The sequence below is a fragment of the Ranitomeya variabilis genome, chromosome 1 (assembly GCF_051348905.1).
Source record: "Ranitomeya variabilis isolate aRanVar5 chromosome 1, aRanVar5.hap1, whole genome shotgun sequence".
Lineage (NCBI taxonomy): Eukaryota > Metazoa > Chordata > Amphibia > Anura > Dendrobatidae > Ranitomeya > Ranitomeya variabilis.
The window spans coordinates 801,077,071-801,083,972 of NC_135232.1; positions in this window are offsets into that span (position 1 = coordinate 801,077,071).

A 6,902-nucleotide genomic window follows, 5' to 3' on the forward strand; every position below is an offset into this window, starting at 1 on the left:
TTGGTATAATTCACTTGATGCACTCTGTATAGAAAAAAAACAGCATCTCACCATTCATTTACCTTATTACCCAGTTTATTATTATATAGAGGTGTAGGTAAATTTGTGAATAAGGGAAGTGTAATATTTGCATGCAGGTGGGCCCCCAAAGTCAATGTTACTGGTGGGCCCTTGGCATCCCAGTCCGACCCTGGGTGAGTGTATTGCAGCTCAGCACTTTGGAAGTGGATAGGGCTAAGCTGTAATACCACCCTCATCCTGTGAGCAGGTGTGGCACTGTTATTGGATGAAAGCAGACATGTTTTCCTAATAATGGACAACCCCTCTTACCAGTGGCGTAACATGAAGCTCATGGGCCCCAATGCAGATTCTTCAAAGGGGCCCCAAATTATTGCAAGTCTTTATAGATATATGTATTGGGCTTTTCATAAAGGCCAATGGGACTTTTTGGGCCCCTTAGGCTCCAGGCCTGGGTGCGATGGCAACCCCTGCACCTGTTGTAGCACCCCTGCCTCTGATTTGACATAGATTGAACTCCATTTTAACTGCATCCATTAAGGGTACGGTACGTTCCCACGTTCAGGAGTTGCTGCGGATTGGACTCGGCGTATTTAAGCAGCACCAAAACCGCAGTGTCCAGGTGTTACAGCATAGTGTGTGGGATTTCTAGGCCTTGTCCACAGTCGCCTACGGATCACCCGCGGAGACAGACATGCAGCACGTCTTTCACATCTGCAGAACGTCAATTTATCTGGTGGGGACGCAGATTTTCCACAGAGATTTGCATTAATGAGGAAAATCCGCATGTGTAAAAAACATAAATGCCTGTCAGCTAATTTGCATAATAGGTGCAAAAATTGCGCATTCTGCCGCGTCAAAACCGTAGCAGATCCTGAACGTGGGAATGCACCCTAAATCAAAGTGTGCACATAGCCTAAAGGGGCTGCCCAGGATAAAAGGACGAGTCTTCAGTCACTCTATAGGACTGCAGGCGCACTGTGTATGGAGCAGAAGCGGTGTATGAGATATGCATATTCCAGGCCACACTCCAACTAGACTGTTCCCAGCGTCCTCAATGCAAGTGTATTGTGCAAGGCCGGAAACAGACTAGTTGGAGTGTGGCCTGAAATATGCATGCCTCACACACAACTGCTGCTACCCGTGCCGACACCAGGGCGCACTGTGAGGATTCACAAGTCTGCAGTAACAGAGTGACTGAAGACTTGTCCTATTATTAGACCGGACAACCTCTTTACTAACAGGAGGCAATGTCCCCACCAATTTGGGCAATTTATCAAGTGTTCAGAGGGAACAATTGGTGTATGCTGAGGGCAGCCGGGCACACTCTTTACCCGTGTGGACAGCAGTGTTCCAGCAGTTTCCATTCACGACCATCCTACACCTCTATGATAGGAAGGCCTACCACAGAAAGTTCAGAAACCCTGACAGAACATCAGCGCTCCCTGCTCCAACTGTGCACAGGGCGTGAGGAAATAGGCATTAGCCACCAATACAATAGGCATTAGCCACCAATACACGGCCCTGACTGCTGGCTATGCGGCACCTTATTCCTCTAGCTGCGCCATGTTTCGGGGCTCTGTGTGACCACTGGGAACGCCTTGCGTCTCCTTTGTCTACCACACACACAGCCCCTTTGTCCTAACCCCTAGTTCTTCATTTATTCGCGTGCTTGTCGCCCCTCCTCTCACAACAACTAGGGACGCGCCCATCTTCCCTGCTTTTACTGAATGAAGGGGCAGGGGAGGCAGCCGTATGCGCCATTAACGAGGCGTGACGTCACCAGGAGAGCAGGGCTGGACATGAAGCCGCCGGCCCAGCGCGGCGAGCGCGCCCATTCATGAGAGCGGAGAGGAGGAGACCTGTGTGAATGGAGGAGACGGCTCAGCAGCAGCAGCTTCCTGCCATTCACAGAGACAAAGAGCTCACAGAATCGAGCGAGACATGAGCTGTAGTATGACCTGCAGGTCCACAGGCTTGTATCAAATTCCCGCCGCCAGTGTAACCTAATACAGGACGCTCACTCAGTGTATGGCCGCCTGAGCTGCTGTGAGGTAACACACGAGCTTGTGGTGACAGGAAGGTGGACGAGGAAACGCCTCACCATTTGCATACAATTTCTATTTTTATCTGGAGCAGTTTTGCATATAGTAAAATGTAATGTGAAGCATGCCATTGATGCCATGAACAGGCTAGGAGGGGTCTCCCCATAATATTAGCTGGGAGCCCTCCATTGTGCTCTCCAGGGTTGTATAAAATCACTCTTTTCTGATATTTCCCACACCGCCTGCACGGCTTCAGAAATCCAGTTACTGGTAGCCAGTAAAAATGTCAGTGTTATATGTGTATGCTTTTTATTTATTTAAAATGGATTCCAATAAGACAGATACTACATGGCTTAGTCCAACGTCATTGCAGGCGTATGATGGTTTCTCATCCGTATTCTGCCGCCTTTCCATCCGTGTGCCATCCGTATTTATACATCAACAATGTAACGTACAGGATCAGTTACTAATGGCAATGCATCCGTACCAATGGGGTATAATATGGATGTCCCATATGGCATCTGATTATTTTATGCCCCATAGACTTGTATAGGCAAGTCTCTTCCGGCACACGGGCGATGATGGTGCACGCTGCCACTGTTTTCGCACAGACATTAAGCTGAACAGCCCTGTTCTATAACATCAATTGGTGCGCTGTCAATGTGCCACCCAATTATAACTCGGACAGAGTAGGTCAGTATAAAACGCACGTGAACAAGCCTTTTCCTGTGTACTGTTTTTTTTTTTTCTTTACGACTACACGTTATCTTGTATGGAACTATTCTCATGGCTTTTTTTTTCTTTTTTCTAGTCTTCATGAAAAAGACGTTTTTTTTCTCCTTTTTTCCAGACAGGACTAAAGCTATATGCACACATTGCAGATTTGACTGTAGAATTTTCTGTGCAGATTCTGCATTTCTTGGCAGAAAACGCAGGTCATAATCTGCGCCTTTTTTTGGTATGTGCACACTGCACACGTTGCAGATTTTTGTGCGGATTTCTTCCTTTTTTTTTTACCTCTGCAGATTTCTATTATGGAATAGATGCAGAAACGCAGCAGATCTACAAAAAGAATTGACATGGTCCTTTTTTGAATCTGCTACGTTTTCCGTGTGGATTTTTCCGCATCATTAGCACAGCATTTTTTTTTGCCGTTGATTTACATTGTACTGTTAATCACTTGCGGATCTGCAGCATTTCTGCGTGGAAAAAAACACAGCAGATCCGCAGGAAATCTGCAACGTGTGCACATACCCTAAAAGACTGTTTACATGGACCAACCGGTAGCACAATACAACCACTCATTTCTAAATGTTTACGGATCGGTGGTCGCCTAACTGCCAGTTTGCACAAGCAGACCACTGAGCGCTCTATGGCATATTACTCAGTGCATCTAGGCTGCCATTGTTCTCGACAGTGCCAATCGATTTTTACACAGGACGATGCACCGCCAAGAACAAGAATCTTGTGTTCTGCACAAAAGATTATTTCACCCAATGAACAAGCGTTTTGCTCGCTGATCAGGTGACCAGCAACTCGTTTACACAGCAAGCAAATTATGAAACATTTTTAAATACACTTGATCACGATCATCTTGCAGTGTAACTGCCTCTTGGACCTCGCTCACACCGTCATATACATTGGACGAGTGCTATCCGATTTTTTTTTTTTTCCACTACCGTTTTTTTTCACTGACAGAATCTGTCAGTGAAAAAAATTGCAGCATGCTACAATTTCACTCCGAAATCGGATGCCACTCACCTGTTCAAGTCTATGGATGCGTGGAAATCATCTGACCTCAGTCGGATGACATCTTAGTGCAGTCTGATATCCGTAGACTCACAGAATGGAGAAGATGGAGAAATTTTGTTCTCTATCTTCTCCTCACGGTGTGCTCTGATTCTCTTATCCAAGAGAATCGGTTTACACTTTGCTGACACTTGGATCAAATTTTTAAAGGGAACCTGTCACCTGAATTTGGCAGGACCGATTTTGGGTCATATGGGCGGGGTTTCTGGGTGTTTGATTCACCCTTTCCTTACCCGCTAGCTGCATGCTGGCCGCAATATTGGATTGAAGTTCATTCTCTGTCCTCCGGAGTACACGCCTGCGCAAGGCAATACTGCCTTGCACTGGCGTGTACTCCGGAGGACAGAGAATGAACTTCAATCCAATATTGCGGCCAGCATGCAGCCAGCAGGTAAGGAAAGGGTGAATCAAACACCTGAAAACTCCGCCCATTTGACCCAAAACCAGTCCCGCCAAATTCAGGTGACAGGTTCCCTTTAATAGAGTTTGATCAGAGCATCATTGGCATAATCCACCCGACTCTCTCGAATGAGAGAATGTACGCTTTTGTGACCCTGACCTAAAAAGGTACCTGTTAGTTGATACATGCTGCTCAAGTCCGTGGGCAGCATGTGTCATCTACTGGCTGTATGATCTCAGCCAGGTACAGTGGGGGAAATAAGTATTTGATCCCTTGCTGATTTTGTAAGTTTGCCCACTGACAAAGACATGAACAGTCCAGAAATTTAAGGGTAGGTTAATTTTAACACTGAGAAATAGAACATCAAAAATAAAATCCAGAAAATCACATTGTATAAATTATATAAATGTATTTGCATTTTGCAGTGAGAGATAAGTATTTGATCCCCTACCAGCCATTTAGGGTATGTTTCCACGGTCAGGAAACGCTGCTTTTTTGACGCTGCGCAGAGCTGCAGCGTCAAAAAAGCAGCGTCCAGATGTTCCAGCATAGTGGAGGGGATTTTATGAAATCCCGTCTCCACTCTGCGTGAAAACCCGCACGCGGCGGCCCTGCGACTCCGGACATGCTGCGCGTCTTTTCAGATCGCAGCATGTCTGTACACCTTGCGGGGACGCAGCGTCCCCGCAAGGCATATCACAGGGCCCTATGGGAGCGAGCGATCATCCCGGATGTGAAGAGTTAACACATCCGGCATGATCGCGTCCCAGGAAGGGGGTGGGGCTTAGCGCCGAGCGGCTTCGCCGCTGCGGCGATACCGCCGCCCCTCCGTACCGTGGAGCCATACCCTAAGAGTTCTGGCTCCTACAGACCAGTTAGACGCTCCTAATCAACTCGTTACCTGCATTAAAGACAGCTAGCTGTCTTACATAGTCAGCTTTAGGCCGGAGTCACACTACCGTAATACGGACGAGTGCAATGCGATAAAAAATCGCGTAGCACTCAGCCCAATGTTAATCTATGGGGCAGCTCCTTTTATCCATTGTTTTCTCAGCCGTATTCAGGATGAGTGAAATCGCAGCATGCTGCGATTGTCAGCGTATCTCGGCCGAGAATCGCCAATGCAAGTCTATGGGTGCAAGAAAAAAACGGATTACACACGGACCATCACTGTGACTTGCGAGAAATCCGCACCGGTGTTCTATAGAAAAGCCGGCAATTCAGAGCGGTGTACAGTAAAATCACACTGACAGGTTAGAATAGAACAGATAAAATTAATGTCTACACATAGTATAGGTATATATATATATATATTGTGATGCAGTGACCCCTGTGGCAGCTAGGGGGCACTGTGTGTGCTCCTTGGGATATGCATGGAGGCATATCTGTTGTTATAATGGTGGTGAAACAGTGACTGGCAGAATTGTGAGTGGCCGATATGTGTCGCAGAGGGAGTCTGCGTGGTAAGGCTACTTTCACACTAGTCCGTCGGTACGGGCCGTCGCAAACCGTCAGCCCGACGGACAGTGTGTTAATTAAGCACAACGGGGGCAGCGGATGCAGTTTCTCAACGCATCCGCTGCCTCATTGTAATGTCCGGGGAGGAGGGGACGAAGTTCTGTCCACGCATGCGCGGTCGGAAATGGCGGACACGACGCACAAAAAAATGTTACATGTAACTTTTTTTGTGCCGACGGTCCGCCAAAACACGACGCATCCGTCGCACGACGTATGCGACGTGTGACCATACGTCACAATGCGTTGCTAATGCAAGCCTATGGAGAAAAAACGCATCCTGCGGGCAACTTTGCAGGATGCGTTTTTTCTCCAAAACGACGCATTTTGACGTACAGCAAACAACGCTAGTGTGAAAGTAGCCTATGTCTGATGCAATGTTGTTGTTCTGGGACCTGTAGTCCCTCAAGAGTTTGTGTAGGTATGAAGGGAGACTTACTAGGCTAGTTATGAGAGATGGGCGGGTCGAACTAGCCACACACTGCACCTGTGGGAGTGGTTACAGATTCATAATGTGACCAGGGTGTGAGTCACATGGTCGCTGAGTGTGGACCCGAATGGTCTATGCTGGAAGGTCCTGGAGAGCCTATGTGTTGGGAGTGTCGTCTCCCTGAAGAGCACGTGGTGGGGCTTTGGACCTGGTGGCCTGGGGTGTTGGACAGATGTCCTGAATAGCACCCGGACAGGTCACATGCCTGTGTGTTGGACGGTCCCATGTAGGATGGACGTCCTGAATAGCACACTGAGCAACCTGTGTTGGAAGACCTGGGAGTAGGCTTCCTGAAGAGCACATGCCAGTGTGTTGGACAGTCCCATGTGGGATGGATGTCCTGAATAGCGCACAGTAAGACTATGGTTCTGGATGGTCTGTGTTGGGGAAGCTCCCGTCCTACGGTGGCTCTGGACTGACTGATGTGTGCCGGCCAGGCAAGTTGGTGAACCCCGTAAGGCAGTTTCCCCAGGAGAGAGGACTGACGAGGAGTCAGCAGGTGGAGCAGGAGCTCCCATAAGGTACCATTGACTGTTGGTGCTTGTGATAGTCTATGAACTGTGTGGTCTCCCACGGTAACTGAACGAAGTGAGGTTCAGCGTGTTTAGAGACCGCGACCCAATGT